Here is a 23,766-nt window from a genome sequence, read left to right as displayed (position 1 = left end):
AGGAACTAGGGGTGTGCACGGACCCCCCGATCTGCTTCTCTTCCAGATCCGCGATTTGCGGATTGGCCTGCTTCGCTCTGCCCCTGCTCCGCCTGTGTCCGCTCCGCTCCGCTGCGGAGCTCCGGATCCGAATCGGAGCTCCGTTTCCCCCCCCATAGGGTTGCATTGAAAGCTAAAAAATTAAACAACTTTTTTTCTGTGAAAGTTAGAAACCTCAAGTTTGGCACCATGACACCTCATGGACGTATACACAGGCACGCCAAGTTTCAAGGCAATCCCATCATCCCCTGGTTTTTGGGGAATTTTTGAAAATCGGGCACCCCATTCACACCCCTTTCGGTAGCTCCGTCAATTTGCACGTTAAAAACCTCAAACTCAGCACCATAAAAGCTTATCCATGTGTCCACATGGATGCCCAGACTCAAGGCAATCCCATCATCCCCTGATTTTTGGCGGGGCTCTAACCTCTAATGCACCATCCATAACCCTAATTCACACCCCTTTCGATAGCTCCGTCAATTTGCACGTTAGAAACCTCAAACTCGGCACCATGATAGCTTATCCATGTGTCCACATGGACGCCAAGTTTCAAGGCAATCCCATCATCCCCTGATTTTTGGGGAATTTTTGAAAATCGGGCACCCCATTCACACCCCTTTCGATAGCTCTGTCAATTTGCATGTTAGAAACCTCAAACTCAGCACTATGATAGCTTATCCATGTGTCCACATGGATGCCCAGACTCAAGGCAATCCCATCATCCCCTGGTTTTTGGCAGGGCTTAAACCTTTTAACTCACCCCAAATCAAGTCCCATTCTACAACTACGTCAATTTGCATATTAGAAACCTCAAACTCGGCACCATGATAGCTTATCCATGTGTCCACATGGACGCCAAGTTTCAAGGCAATCTCATCATCTCCTGGTTTTTGGGGAATTTTTGAAAATCGGGCACCCCTTTCACACCCCTTTCGATAGCTCCGTCAATTTGCATGTTAGAAACCTCAAACTCGGCACCATGAAAGCTTATCCATGTGTCCACATGGATGCCCAGACTCAAGGCAATCCCATCATCCCCTGGTTTTTGGCAGGGCTTAAACCTTTTAACTCACCCCAAATCAAGTCCCATTCTACAACTACGTCAATTTGCACGTCAGAAACCTATCCTTTGGTCCCATGACAAATTACCCATGTGTCCACATGGACACCAAGTTTCAAGGCAATCCCATCATCCCCTGATGTTAGGGGAAGTTTTGAAAATCGGACACTCCAGTATGTCAGGGATTTAAAGTTGCAATGCAGACAGCTCAATGGGGGCAGTTCAAAGGAAATCCCAACATGCCATGAGATAACCCTAAATCTTCTTCCACACTTGAAAAATGGATTTTTGAACTTGATAAAGTCTAAGTGAGTGCAGGAAGGACTTCTCCCCTGAGTCAAAGCAAGACACCATCCCTGCGAGGCGGGAAGGGGAGAAGGGAGGGAAGGCAGGCAGGCAGCATGCATTGTAGTGCCGCAAGGATGGCTTGAGCACTAATGCATAGCAAACCAACCCGTAAGTGGGCGCAAGGAGGAAGTGAGGCAAAGATGGCTGGTTGTTTCTTTCTAAGCCAGCAGTTACGCCTTGAGGGGCACAGAGGAGGACGACTGGGAGCAAGCGTGCCGGAGGGTGCTGGGCACGAACCGCAAAGCCCATCTCCCAGGCACCAGGCGGGCAGAGAGGCAGGCAGAGCAGGTGAGGAGTCAGTCCTGGCAGATGCCCCACCACAGCAGCACCCCGGGGGAGGCAGGGAGGCGGGCAGGCAGGCAGGCAGGCAGGCTGCAGGCATTTCTGGGGGCACAAGGAAGTGATGGCTGGTTTCTAAGCCAGCACTGCAGTTAGTCACACATTGCAAACGCAAACCATCCCAGCGAGTCGGTCACCGAGGAGGAGGACAGGTCCAGCAGCAGACTCATGGGCTCAAACGATAATGAAGGACTTGGGGATACTCCTCCTCTAATTCCACCTGCCTCTTGTAAAGGGGCACTTTTCCCATTCCCACCCTCAAAAAGAGAACGCCGGGCACAAGTTGCAGAAGAGACTGCCTCTGCCTGCTCCTTCTCCTGCTTCTGTTGCAGAGCAGCCAGCCAAGGAGTTGCCTGTTGGATTTTCACAGCAGGAGAGGCAGCCTGCTTACTGGTGCCAGACTGAGCCTTCCCTTGACCACTGCTTTCAGCACGCCCTGCCACAGACATGTGCCTGCTCCCTCTTCTCATTATGATATTATACTAATATTAATAATAAGATGTATAAGAATCTACTAATACTACTAATAATATGTATAAGAATATAATATTAATATTAATAATAATATGTATAAGAAGAATATACTATATGTAGGGAAATGGGACAAGAAGTGTGTGTATGCTTTGCCCAAACAGGATTTGAAATGCTCAATCTGTGGCTGTTGCACTTCACAAACAGTGCACAGCACACTCACACAATAACACAGTCACACACACAGTCCAAGAAATAGAGAGAAGAAATAGAGAAGAAATTTCTTTTGGTATTTTTTGGTATTTTTTTGTATATAGAAGGAAGAAGGAAGATGAAACACAGTCAGCCTTTAAGAGAGGGAAGGGGGGGACAACCAAACAAACAAACACACACTCCAAAATTTAAAAATAAAGTTTATATTAAATCAAAGTAAGGGAAAAACACAGAGCAAACTAAGCAAAAAGTCAAAAAGAAACAAAAAAAACACACACACACATGCCAAGCTAAATCCTAAATCTCTCTCTCCAAACACAGCAGCAGCAGCACCGAACTAAACTAGCTCCTCTCCCCTTGAACGCCAAACCCACAAGACGCAGCTCAAAGCTCTGCCTCTGAGGGTGCCTCTGCCTTAGTCCCCCCCTCGAACACTGGGATTGGAGGATGCTGTGATCAGGATTGGGAGTTGAATGTGCCTGTCATTGCTTCAAAAAAAAAAAAAGCCATTTGACCCACGCTGTCCCTGTTTGTAATGTTTGTTTACCTGATTTTTAAAAAAATATAGCACGCAAACCGCACGACGCAGAGAGGTGAGAGTAAGCTCAAAATAACCCCCATCCACGACTGTCTAAGCACAATAATTTTCAGAAAGATAGCTTAAAAAACAACCCAGTTATCCCGATTCTTTTCCGCAATGCAATCCTATGGGCGAAAACCGCCGTTTGACCCGCGCTGTCCGTTTGTAATGTTTGTTTACCTGATTTTTAAAAAAATATAGCACGCGAACCGCACGACGCAGAGAGGTGAGAATAGGATCAAAATGACCCCCATCCACGACAGTCTAAGCACAAGAATTTTCAGAAAGATAGCTTCAAAAACAACCCAGTTATCCCAATTCTTTTCCGCAATGCAATCCTATGGGCGAAATGTTTCAAGATGGCGATCGGAGCGCTCCGCCTGAAAGAGGAGCTCCGAAAAATGGGAGCTTCTCTTCGCCTTGCTTCTAGGGGTCCGCGGTCCGCTTCTACTCCACCTCTGGGCAAGGCGGAGCAGGCCAATTCGCTCCTCCTTCTGCGCTTCTAATCGGAGCGGAGCACATGCCTAGTAGGAACTAGGCAAGCACTTGGAGGCTATATGCCAACAATGGGCGTGGTCTTGTCAACTATGAGTTGTCGGAATACTTTTCCAACATGCTCACCTAGAGTCAATGCAGCCTTCAGGCCAGAAAAGCTTGCCCACCCTATGTCAATACACTGTAAATACTAACTAAATTGGGAGCTCTCCACAAAAGGCTTGAGAGACAGGGTAAGAAGGGGAGCTTACCTCAGCAGCTTTACCATGGCAACCTTTGGTGCATAGGAATACCCTGCTGGCAAATTGAGAGTAATATACCTCACAGCACAAGACACAGGCCATGTTCAGAAGACACTTTAAGGCCTTATTCACCATGGTTAAAGCCATGGTTTAAGGTGTCTTCTGAACGGACCCATTGTCTTCCTCCTTTCACTTTTCAAGTAGGGCTCAGTTAAACAAGTTGAACTCATTATACTAAGTCACGTTTGGGGGGCTTCACACCTCACAGTGATAAATTTCCCTCTCTTCCAGTGTTCTTTCAAAGAGATAGACCAAAATATGCTGCCATATTCCTATGATCAGTAAAAGCAGGTTAAGAATGAGATGATGATGATGATGATGATTCCACCTCAGAGGAAGTCTGAGTTTGAGTCTACCATGGCCGGACCTACACTACTGCTTTAAAACACTTTATAACAGTTTTGACAACTGTATATGGAGGGCCTTCCTAGATGGGTCTTTAGCCTGGTGCAAGCTCTGGGCTCACCCCTGTGCATCCAGATGACGCACAGGGTATCCCGGGCTCAGGCAGGGGTGAACCCTCCCTGGGCCCGGGGTAACCGGCACCGCTTGAGGCCCATTTTTTCCTGCGGTCTCAGGCTGAGCCTGAGACCACAGGCATGTAGCCAGGTCCGCCGCTTTCCCCAGCTACCGGGGAAATATTAATATTAAATGTAAATATTAGCATTTCTATGCCTTTTGTAACTATGTGTTTTATGCATATTTATAGTACTCTGGCCATTGAGGAAGTCTTCATGTCAAAACGCACCTGGCCAAGCCAATCAAGTTTGCGGAGCACTTTTTTTGTACCATTTTAATTGTACCGTTATATAAGTGCTCTTTATATTCTGCTTTTATTAGAGTATTAAACATTGTTTACTGTTTACACCCTTAACTTTTTCATCATCAATTGTATTGTTTTGTATTGTTTTTCAGTTAGGGTTAGCACCTTTTGTTGTGGCTGAATTAAGGCTGCCACCTCTTTTGTTCTGACAGGCTCCTCATCCTCAATAGCTATATGGAAGGTAGGTAAAACATGGTCATCTCAACGAAGAAATAGCTGTCCCCATTGAATTTTGCCCATTCTGATGGGTGAGAATGTTATTCCAGTTCTGTCTTGATAATAAATTAGCAAAATCTACAAACTTCTTCATATCCATAATGGAAATAACTTGAGATTTAAAAAATCTGAATGCAAGAGAAAGCAAAACAGATTCACCCATCCTTAGTGATTACTGAGCTGTCCCCATACTGGGATTATGGAGGAGATTAAGAAATCCAGTCCAGGTAGCAAGGCAGTAAAAGAGTCTCTGGCCATAGCTACATGGGGCTTTATCCCGGGGTGAACCCCAGGATCGTCCCTGTGCATCCACATGACACACAGGGGATCCCAGGATCAGGGAGGGATAATCCCTCCCTTTCCCCGGGATATCGCCCTCCCCTTTGGCCCTGGTTTTTCTGTGGTCCCAGGCTGAGCCCGAGACAGCAGAACGTGTGGCTGGGCACCTTGGGCTGACCCAACTCCTTGCAAGGTGCTGGGAGCCATGCACAGGATGCAGCATTCCTCAGGAGCGCGGTGCCCATCAAGGGAAGGGTGGGGGGAGCAGGGAAAATAAGTTAAATTTTAAAAATTACCTACCTTTTGCTCATGAACGTTTGTGTGCTGCTGCCCCTTTAAAATAAAAATGGCGGGTGTGACGCCTCTCCTTCTGAGGTCTTCGCGTATGAACAGAGGAGGGATCGCATGTTAAACACAATGTGAGATCTTCCCTCCTCCGTTGCGGGATAGCAGGTAGGTCTAGCTAAGGCCTCTATCCCTGGGAACCTAAAAATATTTAATCCATACTAGTGCCTTCAATTTAATTGGCACTCTACATTATGGAAAAGCATTGCAGTTACTTCCAACTAGCTTGAGAGATCTGGTGTAGCAGAAAGAGCAAAATGGGGTCTCACCTGGACCAATTAGCACTGGCTGCTCCTGAGATTTTAGAGAATTGGAAATTAGGACACAGGAACTTTGAAAAGGATTGTGATGTTAAAAAAAAACCCTCCAGAAACACGAGAGAAAACAATAGGCATTAACTGCTCATTTTTATTTATTTATTTTATTTGTGTTCCAGGAAGAGACGAATTTGTATGCAGTTCAACACACCTAGGATTTCTGCTGAAATCCTTGGTCCCAGGGATGAGGATTATGACCATGGTTGAAGAGTTGAAGCTTCCGAAAAATGGTCCAGTACTGATTTATTTATGGCACAAAAGGAGGCCAGTTTGAATGCTGAAGAAGTATGCAGACAGAATGTTATCCCTTTTCTGTTGCAAAACAAGGCACAAAGGAGCCCACATTTAAGCAAATGTCTGATCTATCTATTCCATGAGTTGTGTGTTGTTGTTTTAAAGACACACATCATCTTGAGAAAAAAAATCACTAGATTGCTATGGCAATATTCTCAGGTTTAAAATAATGTACCCAGAACAAACAAACAAAAATACACAGTGTGTTAGGCGGATATAAATGGAGAAAAATTACAGCCAAAGCTAGGACAGAGAAAATGAATTTCTCACTAGGGGTGTGCACGGACACCCCGCTCAGCTTCTCTTCCAGATCTGCGATTTGCGGATTGAGCCGCTTTGCTCCGCCCCCGCTCCGCTCCGCTGCGGAGCTCCGAATCCGGATCGGAGCTCCGTTTCCCCCCCCCCCATAGGCTTGCATTGAAAACTAAAAAAGTATACAACTTTTTTTTCTGTTAAAGTTAGAAACCTCAAGTTTGGCACCATGACACCTCATGGAGGTATACACATGCTTGCCAAGACTCAAGGCAATCCCATTATCCCCTGATTTTGGGGGAATTTATGAAAATCGGGCACCCATTCACACCCCTTTCGATAGCTCCGTCAATGTGCACGTTAAAAACCTCAAACTCGCCACCATGATAGTTTATCCAGGGATACACATGCACACCCAGACTCAAGGCAGTCCCATCATCCTCTGATTTTTGGGGAATTTATGAAAATCGGGCACCCCATTTGCAGACGTGGACTGTTCTCTGACATTTGGACAGATAAAAAAAGGGAAGTGGGCACACTCACAGATGCCATTTAGACCCACAATCATGCCAAGGTACAAGGCAATCCCATCATCCCCTGATTTTTGGTGGGGCTTAAACCTGCAGACAGCTCAATGGGGCCATTTCAAAGGAAATCCCAAAATGCCATGAATTGGGGAGTAGAGATCAACCTAAATGAATCTTCTTCCACACTTGAAAAATGGATTTGGAACTTCCAAAACTCTAAGTGAGCGCGGGAAGGACTTCTCCCCTGAGTCAAAGCCAGACACAAACCATCCCTGCGAGACGGGCAGGGGAGGAGGGAGGGAAGGCAGGCAGGCAGCAGACTTTTCTGGGGGCATAAGGAAGTGAGCCAAGGATAAGCCAGTAATGCATATAAAATGGAATAAATAAATAAACAAAGGAGGGGTGGAATTAAAAGCAGCAGTGTTGCTGAATAAACAACAAGAAGAACTTTTTTAAAAAGGCTATATCTGTCTTTTACCAGTAATAAGGGGGGGGGTGGACGTGCCCAGATGGGGAATCATCGGCCAATTTAACTGGTCCTGTCTAAGAACCAGTTTTTTAAGAAGCAAAGCACTCACTTCAACTCATGATAGGCGTTGCTCCACTGGGTTACTCTCTTTGGAGGACTCTGATGGCTCTCCAAGTACAGGAGAGAGTGAGGGCACGTCCACATTCCCTAGGGGAGCTCATCCCCTTGCACCACATCTTTTCAGTTGTTCCCCAAAGTTAGGGTGGGTAGCAGTGCTGTGTTTCTATCTCTTATTATTGGCTTAGTATATGATTTCAGGTTGTGTGCATTTGGTGGGGCTACTGTTTTAAAAAACACTGGGAAAAGTCTGTTCAGACTAAGAAAGAGAAGTTCCCAGAATCCCAAGTTACCCGTTTTGCCTATCCCCTCCTCCAACTTTGGGATCATGTGATCATGACCGGGAGTTGACTCTGCCCCATAGCAATCGAAAAGGTAATCTTTTTCCCGCCTTTACCCTACTTTAAAAAAAATTCTAGCAAGCGAACTGCACCACGCAGAGAGTAGGCTCAAAATGACCCCCAGCCAAGACTCTCTAATGTTTCAAAATGGCGATCGGATCGGTCCGTTGAAAGAGAAGCGCTCCGAAAATGGGCGCTTCTCTTCGCCTTGCTTCTAGGGGTCCCCGGTCCGCTTCTACTCCGCCTCTGGGCAAGGCGGAGCAGGCCAATTCGCTTCTGCTTCTACGCTTCTAATCGGAGCGGAGCACATCCCTATTTCTCACCCAACTGGATCAGACCGAAGATGCGTCTAGCCCAGCATTCATTCCCCACAGTGGCCAATGAGATGTCCTATAGGAAGCCCCGAGTGCAAAAGCCTTCCCTAGTAACCGGTATCCAGAAGTATAATGGTCAGCCATTGATAACATGACCTTCATGAGCAATTGTTGGGCTTTGTGCATTACATGACCCACATGTTTGGACTGAAAATGTATCTTCATTTCTTTTCCACTTTTATTTATTTATTATTGCATTTATATCCCAGCTTTTTTTCCTCTAAGGAACCCAAGGCAACATACATAATCCTCCTCCATCTCTCCATTTTATCCTCACAACAACAGCCCTGTGAGGTAGGCTGGGCTGAGAGTGTGTGAGTGGCCCAAAGTTACCCAGAGGATTTCCATGACCAAGTGGGAATAGAACCCAGTTCTCCTGACTCCCAGTCCAACATTGCAACCACTACAACACACTGGCTCTTATGTGTGTACAATACAGTGTGTACAATACAGCCATTTTTTTATTTACTTACTAGCTGTACCCGTTACTGTGGCTCAGTGTGGTTAAATGGAAAAGAAAGAAAAGACAAAGCAAACGTTTCTAATATGTTCAATTTCACAATGCTTGTGGATATACAATATTTTTTGTTGTTCCATTGTCTGTGTAGATATAGAGATTGTCTGTTTTGCCGACTCTAGAACACGCAACATATAATTGTCCATGTGAGAACCAATCTGTGTCTAGATCTAAACCGCACAATTCTAAAGATTGGCCCTGAGCTTTGTTGATGGTGATTGCAAAAGCCAATCTAATTGGGAATTGCAATCTCTTAAATTGTAATGGCATATCCGTTGGAATCATAGGAATGCGAGGAATGAGGACATCTTCACCTTTGAAAGGTCCTGTCAAGATTGTTGCTTCTACAACGTTGCTCAATAATTTTTTTACTGCAAGCTGCGTGCCGTTGCAAAACTTTGGCTGGTTGATATTTCACAACATGATAATTGGCACGCCGATTTTCAATTGCAGTACGTGCGGTGGCATCCCTGGCAGATCGAGTGAATTCAAAAATTCTGTTGGATAATTAACCGCTTCATCTGCTTCCACAACAGTGTCGACGGACTTGTATGTGACTGCCTCGCTTTGAATGTTGCACTGAATAATATTGTTAAGTTCGTAGACGTTTTTGTTCTTGGCCGCAAGAATAGCTCGTTCACTCAGCCAATCGTGATTCTTATAATTGGTTTGAATATTGGGAAATACTTTTTCAACCAATTCTTCTTTTGACGTCACTAAATTGCAGAAGTTATGAGGCAATGAAATTCGTCCTGAGGTCAGATCAACCGGCACCTTTCCGTTCCCAATTTCCAGCAATTGATGTGAGAATATCTCAGCTGATCGATCGTTTTGCAGCTGGACACGCCTGAAATCTCCTGCAAGCAATATTATTGCGTTCCCAAATAGTCTGATGTTTCCTCGCAAATCTTGCAATGATCGATCAAGAGCCTCGAGCGATTTTTTTTGCGCCATTGTGCATTCATGCCAAACAATAAGTTTGCATTTCTGCAATACTTTTCCCATGTCAGATGCTTTAGAAATGTTGCACGTGGGAGTTTCAATGAATTGCATATTCAATGGCAATTTCAAAGCAGAATGAGCAGTTCTTCCACCTTGTAGCAATGCCGCAGCTATTCCGGACGACGCAAGAGCTAAGGCTATGTCATTTTAGGATCAAATTGTTGCCAGAATCAATCTAATTAGGAACGTTTTACCAGTTCCTCCTGGCGCATCTAAGAAGAAGATTTTTCCAACCTCGTTATTTACAGTTTGCATTATTTGATCGTAAATGTGATTTTGCTCAAGCGTTAGCTTAGGAATATTTGATTGCACATACGACAAAAGATCACCCGTGTTGTAATTTTGTTCACGACGCAATTCTACATCGAACAAAGCAGGAGCAGATCGATTCGGTGATGGCATTCCCAATTGATTGAGAACTTTGTTCGCGATTTCTAAGCACAAATCTTCAATCATTATCAACGCTTCGTTGTAGATTTCTGCTGTGAAATCCTGTTCATATTTGAATTTTCGTTGCGTATTCAACGGAAAATATCTTCAGCCATGTCCGATTTATATTTCTCCCATAACTCTGTTGGAGATGAAGGAGAGCAGGCGGTCAATATGATTGCAAACAATGCACGAATTTGATTTGGATGTGACGTGTTGCACCCGTCATTAATGCATACATCCCAGTGTCAGTCGTTCTCCAATAAATTCAGAGCTTGACATGCACTGCGGAAAGTGGCATGTGTAACGCCGTTGACAATTCTCAATTGATGGAAAGACGTTGGACCAGCCACATTTACCAACAGCATGCGAAGAAAGAAGCATTCATCTTGATTGGGATGCACGGTGTACAGTCTGCCTATCGTAGTTTCTTTGAATATGCCAGGTTGGACTCGTTCTCTTCGTTTGCGTCGTTCAAATGTTTTTCTACTTGCATTCCATGTGTAATACATAGGCACTTCTGAATACAGCGGTGTTTTTGCAAACGCGTCATTTTGACATAAGGTGAAGAAAGCAGTTAATGATGTAGCCAGTGGATTCAGGGCTATTTGTTGCACATTTGCAGCTGTGAAATAAACGCGTTGTCCATTTTCTAGAAGTACTGCTAAGTGAACAACAGTTGGACTTCGTTCATGTATGGGAAATGAAAGAATTCGCCATACAGATTCATTGCTGCTTATGTATCTATCTTCCAGCCTGATACTGTGTGATTTCATCGATATGTATGGCCGCATTCCTATCACTTCTTTCTGGTTGCACGCCAAAAACTGCCATGTCGCTGCCTTTATTCACATACTTACAAATGTATTTGATCGATTTAACGGAGTTACAGTATTCCACGTTTATGTGCGCTTTGTGTGTTTTTGATAGCAAAGGTGAATATAGAACAACCCACCGGTTATCTACTTCGATGTAACCGTTTCGCATTTGTATGGTTGCTAATTTACCACCATCTTCTGCTGATCTTCTTCTGTATAAAGGATATCCATCATTTCCTGTAACTGTGTTGGATACTAATGCTAGAGGATATCGCTTAGAGCATTTTCCGTCTATCATGCATGGTGAATGTGGATTCAGTGTACCGCAAGGTCCATGTATCATATTTTTCGTTACAACTTCATGCAAATCCTTATCGACGTCGGCATCGGGTATTTCAGCGCATATTACATCGTCGATTTCATTTGAAGTGATTTTGTTATAGAGCCAGATTAGTATATGTGCGTGTGGCAATCCTCTCTTTTGCCATTCCACTGAGTACATCCAGCAGCGTACAGACCCAAACACTTCATGTTTTACCATGAAATGCATCAGCGATTTCAGCTTCTGTCTAAAAACACATGCTGTGATGTCATGCCTATCCATCGGTGATTGGCCAGGAAGTAAGAGCTGTTGTATATCGTCCCAAGCTGGATTGCATGTGAATGTAATGAATAGGTCTGGATGCCCGTAGTGTCGAACATACGCAATTGCATCTTGAGCGTACTCATGCATATGACGTGGACTGCCTGTATATGAAGATGGCAAAATCGTGAGTCTTCCAACGTTAGTTGTATTAAAATCATTTACAACTGCATCTCGCAAATGAACGTATTCTTCTGACCAAAGCTTTGTCTGATTCAAACGGATGAATATCAAACGTTCTGTTTCGATTTTTGCATACATATCTACGATGTATTGGTGAAACAATTGACGGCATTTCAAAATGTGATTGTTTTCATTCTCTCGAATCATTAATCGGTATGAATAATAGTTCATTGCGCTGCATTTCATATTTGTTTCTTCGCCACTGACTGGATTTATCATCTTAACGTTGAAGTGATATCCATCGGCACCATCCCAAAAAATGATTGGATATTGCAGGGCATTGTAGCATCGATGAGTTTCTGCAACTTTTGTCAATTGTTCGTTTCTCTGATGAAGAACAATATCTCTAGGTTGGAATTGATCTCCGACTATAACAATTGCCACTTCGTCTATAGTTGGAGCATTGAATCTTCGCACATATTCTCCAGCAGGCGTTTTGTCAGCATGAATAACAATCTTGTGTGTATCAGATGGCATCATGTCAATTGCTGTTTTGAACAAACGTACTAAATTGTTTTTTTCGTGAAGAAGCTCTTGCAGTTTGGAAATGATGGACCTTTTTATGCCGGTATAAATTCCACAGCATGCATTCAATTCATCATTGCCATCACCGATGAAATACATTTGTAGGAATTTATGTTGACTATCTGGAAACGGAAGGAGGGAGCCGGCTTTATGATAAATTTGTCCTTTGACTTTGAAAGTTGGCATAAATGGAACTGTTACGATTTCTGCGCCGAACGACGTCATTTGGAAGCATGAGTTGTATTTTCTGATGTTAGATAGGAAATGCTTTGATTCTGCGATATATCCGGCAAGCAAAGTTTGTAATGGCTCTGGTGGTTCTCCAAGTTGAGGCAGTTTAATTTTTCCACCGGCGCAACACATTCCTTTCGTTTCTCCATTAAATTTCAGAGCCTTGCAATAAGGACACACTTCAGTCATATTGCCGATGAGAACATGCCGGCTCAAACTATAATCATCAGCTGGGTTGTACCGGAATGCAAGATGATTGTAATTGCTTGATTGTTGAGTACGGAGTCATGTTTGACGCTGATGTGCTGTTTCTCGTTGACGTCTTTCAGCCACTCTCAGCCTGTCGCGTTCATTCTGTTGAGAACAAAGCAGATCTGAAACTGTAGAACGCGATCGCCGTGCTCGCAACCATGCATCCTCAAGTCTGGCTGCATGTCACTCGGCTGCTTCCTTGGCACGTATTTGAGCCATTCTTTGTCTTCTTTGCTCGTTCGCTGATGCCCGTTCTTCCTCAGTCAGATTTGTAATTACTCGTCAGACTGCTTTCACTCCGCGACTACGACGACCTAAGTGTGATCTTCTGCGAGGCATTATTTGGATGAACTAAAGCAGATTGATTGCACTGAAAAAGAAGATAGACAGTTATAACAAAAACATATAAAATTGCAAAACATTAAAAAAGGAAGAAAGACGAACTAAAAAACAAAGGTAAAAATTTAAAAACTAATGAAATATTTCAATTGAAACGCAGAAAATTGGAACATTGAAATGGAATCGTACAATATGTAGTATAGCATGTGTTGCTTTTACGTCCAACAGATGGCGATGTTTTTCAAAAAAAGATTTTTATCTGTCACAGGTGTGGTGAGGAGGTTAGTGGGTTTTGGCCCCTCTGCTAGGCTGGAATCTCCTGGCAGTTACCTTTCTTCAGAATTTGGAACTTCCATAGAAGGCCGCAGTTCCGAGAAATAGGAGAGAACATGGAAATAGGAGAGAAGGCAGAGGCAGTGGATTGGCCTACTGGTTGGTGATGTCACAATGACTTCTCTCCTATTTGCATAAGTGGCTTGGAGGAGGCCTCTGGGCTTTTATATACCCTATTTCTTCGATTCTAAGACACACTTTTGTCCCCATCCATAATATAGTTACATAATAACACGCGCGTATTCGAATGCAATGTTGTGTCAAAATTTCAAAGCAATCGGTGAAGAACTTTCGGAGATTTTAGATTAGGAAGAAACGAATATTTACATTTTTATTTATATAGATTATTATTATTATAACATCTGTATACTGCTCCACTTCTACACAGATTCCAGAGTGGTGAAAAATTAAGTATGGTAGACTTGTGTGGTGCGATATACAGTATCCTAAGCACATTCCTTAGAAGTATGGCATTCCAAGTTAAGCATGTGTTTAGCATCACAGGTTAGTTGAGTGAGGATTTTGCATTGCAGCCAATCTGCTCCCAACATCCATCCCTAAGCACACGGATGTTGGAAGCAGGTTGGCTATAATCCTAAATCATTACTTGATTGACCTGTGGTGCTAAACACAAATTTAATGTGTGGATGACTGAAAAGTGCTACCTCCCTGGACATGCTTCAGGTGATTCAGCCCCTGTGTGATCAGGTGTTGCTTGTGCATATGTAGCACTTTTGTCTGCAGTTGTCAAGAGAAGGGCAGGGCTACCCTGTGCTGCGCCACGCCATGTTCACACATGAGCCTACTTCATGGTTTGCTTTCCTTTAGTTCTGTTTTACTCACCCACCTCACTTTAATTTCTTGATGATGTCCCTAATCACATAAGAAGCATGAGTGCACCTAAAATTGCATTTCAGCATTTTTTTATCTGTCTATTTTGCTTTTCTCAATCACCCATTTCTAGAAAAATCTTTTAAATTCACATTTATCTTTTTGGAAATGAAAACACTTAGGGATACTTTCAGACCAATTGAATCAGCTGAATTTGATGGACGTTGTGTACTGGGCTGCCAAAATATTGTAAGCCTTGTTGCCTGGGAAATTCATACTTTTTTCTTGCATATGTGTTCAGTAAGAAAGGGAAGATTATAAACTGCAGAATAACTTACTATTTAATTGCTTGAAACCTTTACAAGGATAACATCTGCCTTGCTTCCAGAAACTTCAACTTGACCTTATTTCTGCAGATCATAAAATTTATGTATAACTAAATACTCAACAAAACCAGCTTAAATATGAATCATTCCTTCCAATGCCTTGTATTATCTTGGACCCAGTGGGTTGTAGTACTGTGGACCAAACAGACCTTGAGATACATGGGTACCTTACACCCTTTGGTAGTCATCCTTATGACTACCAAAGTAGTCAAATATCAGGTTATTTAGTAGCCCTGTGGTAGCCGAGGGAGGAAAGGGGGGTTGCCTCAGCTGAAGGCATCTGCAAGCCACTTGCAATTTAGTGTTTTCCCTGTGTTTTCAGTCCTTAAATTTAACAGGTGTTGAGGACTCAAAAGCAATTCAGCCAAATCAGTGACAATGTGATGTGAAATGAGATGTTCTATTTTAGAAAATATATATTATTTTCCACAAGATGTTCGTCTCATGGAAGATGATCAGAAGGCATATTCAGTAGTAATTAAGGCTTCTGGTTTTATACTAGAACCAGTCTCACATCCGCAGCAGTAACAAACATAATCAACCTCATCCTGTAAACATGTTGAGAATTAGCAATAAGCAGTCAATTTCTTGGAAAAAAGAAATGATAAAAAATAATTAAAATATTGACTCACTTGGCAGAATGTTTTGCTGATCTCTTTTCTATGCACTTTACCTAAATAAATAAATTGCAGAAATATTGTACAACAATGTGGTAGCAGAATCTTGGCAGCCCAGTTAATAAGGCTGAAGGGAAAAACAGGATGGAACAAGCCTGAAATATAGACTTTTAAAAACATGATACATACAGATTCATCCATCGCTTATGCATCCAGGGTGGCTCCAATTCTGTGCTGTGTTGGTTATATGATGCAGCCACCAATTTGGGGCCACCCCGGGGCAAAGAGATGAAAACGTGGAGCAGAAAAGTTGGGGACTCACCCTGACTTTTCCTGACTGAGCAAGGCAGCATAGATCTTCCCCGTCTGTCCTCAGTCTGGGGCTGTTCCAAGGGCATTCCTGGGTGGAAGGTAACCTGCCATTGGTCACCAGAAGCCATGGGAGGGGAACAGGAAGGCCTGGAGCATCTAACGGCCACCAGAAAACCCGCACTGCCTCCCTTCATCTGTATAACTCACTGCCACTCCATACCAGCAATACTGTGGGGTTTGGCAGTGGAGTGGCACCATGAAGACAGACCTCATGTATATTAAAGACATCCATGTCACTTCATTTCTGATCAGTATTTACCCAGTTCGCACCTTCAGAATCGGATATGGACTTGGACCCTATCTGCAGTCAAACTCTGTACATTCCCAAACTTGCAATGTGATTCACAGACAACGAAAAATGAGGGGGTTTTGCATATTGGTCTTAAGTGTTTTTATCTTATGTGAACCACCCAGAGAGCTTCGGCTATGGGGCAGTATACAAATGCAATAAAAAAAATAAATGAGCGCAGGTGGAAAAATGTGCATGAACAAAGCACGCGTTTGTGCACAAAACATCCTTCAATCAATGGGAGAAGAATGTGTACATTTCAAAAATACGCACAACTGATGTTTACATGTGGAAAAATTTGGGCAGGTTTTCATGTGAAAAAAAACAAAAAACCAAAGCTCACAGTCTGAGGTGACCACGAGATGGAATGAGCTTTGAGGTGGAATTAAAAGCACAGCGAACTCAGAAATTTGCTTGTATGCATATCTCGGTCCATCCCTAGTTACAGGAAAAAAGGAAAGGAACCTCTCGTACAAGCACTGAATTGCTGACTCTTGGAGGGACGCCAGCTTTCACTGATGTTTTCTTGGCAGGCCTTACAGCGGGGTGGTTTGCCGTCGCCTTCCCTGGCCGTTATTACCTTTCCCCCAGCTAACTGGGTACTCATTTTACCAACCTCGGGAGGATGGAAGGCTGAGTCGACCCGAGCCGGCTGCCTGAAACCAGTTTCCGCTGGGATCAAACTCAGGCCGTGGAGAGAGTTTCGGCTGCAGAAACTGCTGCTTTACTGCTCTGCACCACATGAGGCAGCTTAATTCCAGTACTAGATGCAGATTTAGTGGACATTGACAAACCATTCAAACAGGGGAGAATCGTGAAGCTATGAAACAGTTGCAGTTGGTGGATCTGCTGATCAAAACAGTGTTTTCCCAAGCTACCTGTGATGTTCTAACTACACAGCTCTCATTAATGTTAACAAGGTGAGCGACTCAACAGATTCAGGTTGCTGGCATAAGGTTTCTAGCAGCCTCCTATAACTAGATGATCTATGAACTACATAAATATGAGTGCAACCTCTCTAACAAGTTCAGCCCTTTTCTGCTATGATTCAGCTCTTAGGTCTACAGGTCAGAGGAGTTGGGATTTTTATTTTTATTTTTAACAACTCGAACATGACCATATGTAAGGGAGTGTAAGAGAACACTCAATCTCCTTCCTCTCAATTAACCTCCCATTTTCAAATTGTGTGCGCTGCTTCTCTCAGCTGCTTTCAGAGCACGTTACTTCGCTTCTGGGGCACCCATTGAGTGGCAGAGTAGCTCATCAGCTGCACTAAATCTGCACCTACTGAAGCAAAGCTTTCCTTTGTCAGAGCCTCTGCTGCAAAATGGATGCTTTATCCACTAATGACAGGTAGCAGCAGGGGCAGAAAGAAACCGGCAGATGCTTTAACAAAACCATTTAGGTGGTCAGAGGAGGGAAAATGACGAGCACTCTGTTACAGGTTTTCTCTCCTCATGTCAGAACTCAATCTTAAAGCAAATCCAACACCCCCTTCCCCCCCAACCCTATAGATATAGATATAGATATAATCATGTAACAAGCAAAACAGCACAGCTAACAGCATCCCTAAATGTTATCACGGGCAGGAGGGGAAAGTTGTTATTTCTGTGTATTTTCAGTGCTTTGAAACACAGAGAAATTGTCTTCCGACCACAACATGCAGCCATTAATTTTAGTTTAACAGCCACAAGTTCCCCTAGAGTGATTTGTACTAAAATAACAGCATGTAAGAAGAACAACAGGCACCATCAGTCTAGCCCATTGCCAAGGCATATGGCAAGCCAGTGGCACAAGTCTCAGTGCATGGAAAGGACTCCAGAGGTCAGGTACATCATGCTGCCAGCACCTGTATCCAGCCCCTGAGTGGTGCCTATGTTTAAAGTTACAAGAGAGTGAATAGAGAGACAACATCTCTTTCCCTAATAATACTAGAAAGTAGAGCCAAACTACCTATTATGTTAACCAAACTTCCCATTTTGTTTTACCACAGTGTAATTGTGTGCGGTCCCAATTTGCTCTTTCTTCACACGAGGAAGAAAGAGGAAGTAAACAACAACCACGTGGCCCATTCAGTGGGCGTTTTTATCCCACTGCTTCCACTTCACACAACAGGAAATGGCGGCACATTTTGTTAGAGGGGGAGGAAAGGATGTTCCAGGTCTTTTTTTGTGATGGGGAAACGAGCCAGATGTGCGCGAAAGGCGGACAGCAGCGTGAAAATCAGTGAGTGCCCAGTAATGAGCATGCTATCAAATGCTCATCTGATGACCTGCTTGAAATCAATGAAGACTTTCTTCTTCTTTTAATTGCCCCCCCCCCCATGGGGTGGGCATTTCAGGGGAAATTGAATTGGAGAGGAGGCTTAATCTTCCCCTCCCAGAGCATGCTGGCCCTGATCTGAAGTATGACCATACAAAGTGACGCTAAGGTAAAACAAAACACAAGCCTCGGCAACGAGACACACAATTAGTGTAACATGTAGTTGGCCCTCAGGGTTATCCAATTAAATTGAGTGGTAGAAGATTCTGGAGAGACAACTAGGGAATTTCACCCATTATATAATTACCTTATGGGATTCATTACCACACAATGTGGCTGTAGTGACCAGCTTAGATGTCTATTTAAAAGGGCTAGACACATTAATAGAGGATAGGCTCCCTGCCATCTCTGCAAAATTGAACTCTGGGGTGGCCGCTTATTCATCACCCAAAAAGAGGAAATTAATCACCATGACTGTGACCCTCCAGACTTCTGCATTTTGAAAAGCAGCAGCAAATTCTCTCATCTTGAAGGGCTTCAAAGGAAGGGAGGAACAGGTATGACCTTCTCTATCTTTAGCATCCTATTGACCCTTCCCGCTCTGCTGACCAGTCCTATTCAAGTAGTAGTGTCAACCAGCCACATAGGATATCCTCAAGGAAACTCAGCTGCAACAAAGGCTAAATTTGTTAACATTAGTGATGTTCCCTTATTGGACTGTATTCTGTATGCACCCCAGAAGCAGAAAGGAAGAGTGCATTATTTATTTAAATGTTTTTAGCCCACCTTTCTGTCCTTTATAACATCAAAGGCAGCTCTCAGCACACAAAACAGCTACTAGCAAGACACCATAACTGATACCAATCAGATGATTTATGTCTAGTTTCATTCTCATTTTTGGTTCTCCATAGATAAAGCCAGCAATGAGCCTGGCTTGGTTCCAATGAAATCCCCCTTACATTGGGTGTCTGTGAAATTATCAGAGTGTTGGATTAGTTCCCCTATGCAGGGCTGGATTGGGTGAAACATTCTCCTCACCACCATCCAGCCCAGTTGCTGGGGAACACGGGTGGGAGGGTGCTGGTTGGCCACTGTGTGAACAGAGTGCTAGACTAGATGGACCCTTGGTCTGATCCAGCAGGGCTGTTCTTTTGTGGACAAATATACCTGTTCCCCCCACTCACCTAGTGCACCAGTCCCACCTGCCATCCCAAGACATCGATGTGGATGCAAAGTTCTTCATACTCAAAAGAGGAAGAAGTTGAGATTTTAACAATATGGGTGAAAGTGACACTTTTGACCACTCCTTACTATTTAACATGAAATGCCATGAACCATTTATTATTTATTTATTTATTATTTATTTATTACATTTCTATACCGCCCAATAGCCGAAGCTCTCTGGGTGGTTCACAAAAATTAAACCATCATCCACTGGTGATCACAGGCCAACATTACTTGGACATAACACATAGAACAGCACACGATTCCTTCCTGAATGACCATGTGATGCACAGAGTCTTGTTCAATGTTGTAAGTACAGGATGGGCAGTGGGTAAGCAGAGCTATTTCTGCTGTTCCTTCTCATGCAATTTCTGATGGAGCTTAGTGCTTCCTTATCTTTTATTAGGGGGTTCAGCACTTTATCCTCTGCAAATGTCAGAAACTGATCCTCCCAGGAAAAGTTTCAGCAAACTCCAGTGGGGTAAGAAAACATGTTGTTACATCTCGTTTGCTGACCTGATTTATGAAGAATTTAGTCATTTTCCTTTGGATAAAAGTAAGCATTTAAGCATTTGCTGGCTCAAGTGATCCTTTAAGAAATTCAGCATGAACAAAATTACACTGAAGTCAGCAGGGGAAAAAAATCCCCTTACTCCTGTGGGGTTGGTAGTTTGAGCACCAAGTACAGCAATTATGCCTTTAAAAAATAAAAAGGCACAAGACATTTGTATGTTATTGTTTTTTTTAAAGTCTATTGGCCCATATCCTCTTTTTGCACACTAATCAGTTCCACCCCAGAGATTAACAGAGGAGCTGAAAGATATTGGCTTATTTCCTGGAGTGTTTCAGCAGAATTGCTATCTAGGAGATGGCTTCTTAGATCTCATTAGAAATACTGAGTGTATGTAGCTAATGGGTAATATTTTGAGGACCTCTTTGAGACAAATGGGGCAGAATAGCAGAGAAAGAAATGCAAGAGGGGACAGAATGTTTTGCTCAAGGTCATAGGTGACAAATCAATAGTTTTGGGAGATGGTGGCACTGTCACCCACAATTCTCAAACACCTGGCCTAGGGAGAGGAATGTCATGTCTCTATAATGCTGTGAGAGAAGATTAAAGATTACTCCTTAAAAGGGCTCCAAATTAACAACGAAGTGAGGTGAAGCTTTGTAGCAGTTCAAGGCCACAAAAGTTCAGGAAGAAAGCTGGACTGGGAACATAAAAGGCTTGAAACATGGTGTACTAAACATTATGCTAGTCATTGAAACAGGCCTGGTATTTTATTAAAACTGTTTTTAGCTGTCTAAATTGTTATAAATGTTGGATATTTAAATGTTTTATGTATATTTTATGCTGTGTTTTTAATGCTGTATTTTATTGCTTTAGGGCTTCGGCTATTGGTTGTTAAAGAAATGAAATAAACAAATGAAAAAGCAGCATAGGATTAAAGCTGCCTTACCCCATGCCATGGTCTGAATCCAGCTATACATATACATATATACACCCACCCACCCACCCCACACACACACAACAGCGATTTATAAAAGAAAAAATGAGCCATAGAACCCCAAACTACATAACATCACAACTAGTTTGGCCTTTAGACTGTATATTTACCATGCTTCAAATTCCTTATTGTGCTTAGCCAAGCTCTGGGTACTCTACAAATAATATTCTTAAAGACATCTCCACTCTGAGCCTTGTGAGGCCTTTCCCAAGCTGGTGCCCTCCAGGTGTGTTAGCATACAACTCCCATCATTCCCCAGCCAGCAGGTGAGTTGTAGTCCAACACATCTGGAGAAGACCAGGCTGGGGAACGCTGGTCTCGTATCTAAATCAAATATACGGAGATTTTAAATTTGCGATTCTGTAGTACATAGAAGAGGAGTTCTGAGTGAGTCTGATGGTTCACTGCTGCACTGCTCAGGTGAGTAATTCACTCATGTTCACACAATTTCCTGCAGGGAACATAACTGAAATCAGCTCTCAGTTTACCAATATAGAGATCATCTCAGTGGAAAGAAATAAGAAATTACAAAAACGTGCACTGCACTGAGTCCATGAGATGTTTACTTGCCGTTCGCTCTCTGAATGCTAGAATCATGGCAGCCTCCCATATACGTGGTCTACATTGTGTAGGATGGTTGTGATCTGCAGCCATGTAGGCTCATATCTTGAACAAGTAGCTCCCATAAGGCTGCAGTTTCCCTAGAATACCCATTGCACCAGCAAATGCTATTGGCATTGCATGAGAGATCTTTTATGCCAGCGCAATTTAATTATGTTAGCAGTACTGATGCATTGGCTACTGTCCATAGTCTACAAGGACATCTCATACTCACCCAAACATAACACATGTGAAAAGCTGTATACATGACTTAACACTTGAAGAGCCACCAAGTGGCTGATGCAGTATGAGAAAAGGGACTTGGTTAGCCCATTCTGCAATCCAAATAGCCACAGGTGGGGCAGAAGGATGAATAAAATACCTACTTTCGGCTTACCCCTGCTGTATTCCCCAGATATTTTCAGGAGAATTGTCCTGCTGGATCAGACCAAGGGTCCATCTAGTCCATCACTCTGTTCACACAGTGGCCAACCAGCCATCTATCAGGGATGAACAAGCAGGACATGGTGCAACAGCACCCTCCCACCTATGTTCCCCAGCAACTGGTGCCCACAGGCTTACTGCCTTGAATACTGGAGATAGCACACAACTGTCAGGGATAGTAGCCATTCATAGCCTTTGCCTCCAGGAATTTATCCAACCCCTTTTTCAAGCCATCCAGATTGGTGGCCATCACTACATCCTGTGTTAGTGAGTTCCATAATTTAACTAATTTAACTACATCTAATAGTTAGAACTGTGATGGGGGAAGGGGTTTCCCTTTCTCCCAGCAGTAAGTGGGCTACCACCACCCCACCCCTTAGATCCACCTGATCTTGAGCTAGAGGACTCTTAAACCTGACAGGATACCTTTGAGGCTTAAGAACTTATTTCTAAGCCTCAAGCCTGAAACTTGAAATTGCTGCCTTAAACAGTAGCAATTAACAAAGCAGAAAGTTATGAATTTAACTTTTGAAATGGGTGTTAAGCTTATTTACAAAAGGGGAGAGGGTAATAACAAGGCTTACTAAAGTACATTTGGGGGGAAAAATCTTTCAAGGTAAAAGCAACAAGCTTACCTAAACCTGCCTACACACACTAAGCACAGGTCTTCAAATAGGTCAAGTCCAAATAGACATATGTGGAATCCAGCACGAAGGCAAAGACCAAGGGCAGCTGCAGCCCACCTCCTTTTAAACTCAAGTTTCTGACATCTTCAAGAAGATCCTGATTAGCTAATCACAGGCTGCCTGGAACAGTATTCCCTAAGGGGTTGGGGTGAAAGTTTCCATAGGAATGCAGCTGAGATCACTCAGTCCAATTAATTGAGTTTTAGTCTGACCTTGAGGTTTGAGGCCTCTCCAGGTAACTCAAGTGCAGGTGGTGCCTCACTACATGCTGCTTTAGTCTGGCAAAATAGAAAACTGACTGACTGCTGAGACACAAAAAGAAAATGAATGTCTTGGCCTGGTCTTTTAATTTTCAAGACCATACTCTTCTCCACCCCCTCCCCAGTAACCTAGGATTACCAACCAAAAAGAGGGGTGAACTCTTTGGGGGCATTTTTTTTAAAGAAATATTTCATTTTGGGGATTTTAAAGTGTAATTTTGCATTATAATCAGTTTATTTTGCACATTGTTAATAATGGGCATGTTCAGAAGACACTATAAACCCTGCTAGTTAAGGCTTTTGGTTAAGCAGCAGGGTTTAAGGTGCCTTGTGTGACATGTTTTGCTAAACCCTGCTCACTCACAAACCACAGCCACTGTCTGCAGACGGATTAGAGGCTATAACCATGGCTTCGGCCCTTTCTACTAGGGGTGTGCACGGACCCCCCGCTCCGCCCCATGGGCCGATCTGAAAATTTCAGATCGGCCCGCTCCGCACTTCTCCACCCATAGTCCGCTCCTCTTCACCATGGAGCTCCGGCTCTGAATCGGAGCTCCGCAGTGGAGGGGAGTGGCGCCAGGTAAGGCCCCACTCCCTCCTCTCCCTTACCTGCAGAGCCCGGTAAGGGATCAAGGGGGAGGGGGCCTTACTTGCGTCCGTCCGCGGTCCCTCAGCTTCTTCAATTGAGCCCGTGGCTCAACCAGGAAGTCTGGGCCGCAAGTGCGGCCTAGACTTCCTGGTTGAGCCACGGGCTCAATTGAAGAAGCCGAGGGACCGCGGACGGATGCAGGTAAGGAAGAGGAGGGAGGGGGGG

The sequence above is a fragment of the Elgaria multicarinata genome, chromosome 2 (genome assembly GCF_023053635.1).
Source record: "Elgaria multicarinata webbii isolate HBS135686 ecotype San Diego chromosome 2, rElgMul1.1.pri, whole genome shotgun sequence".
Classification (NCBI taxonomy): domain Eukaryota; kingdom Metazoa; phylum Chordata; class Lepidosauria; order Squamata; family Anguidae; genus Elgaria; species Elgaria multicarinata.
This window is presented reverse-complemented; position numbering follows the sequence as displayed.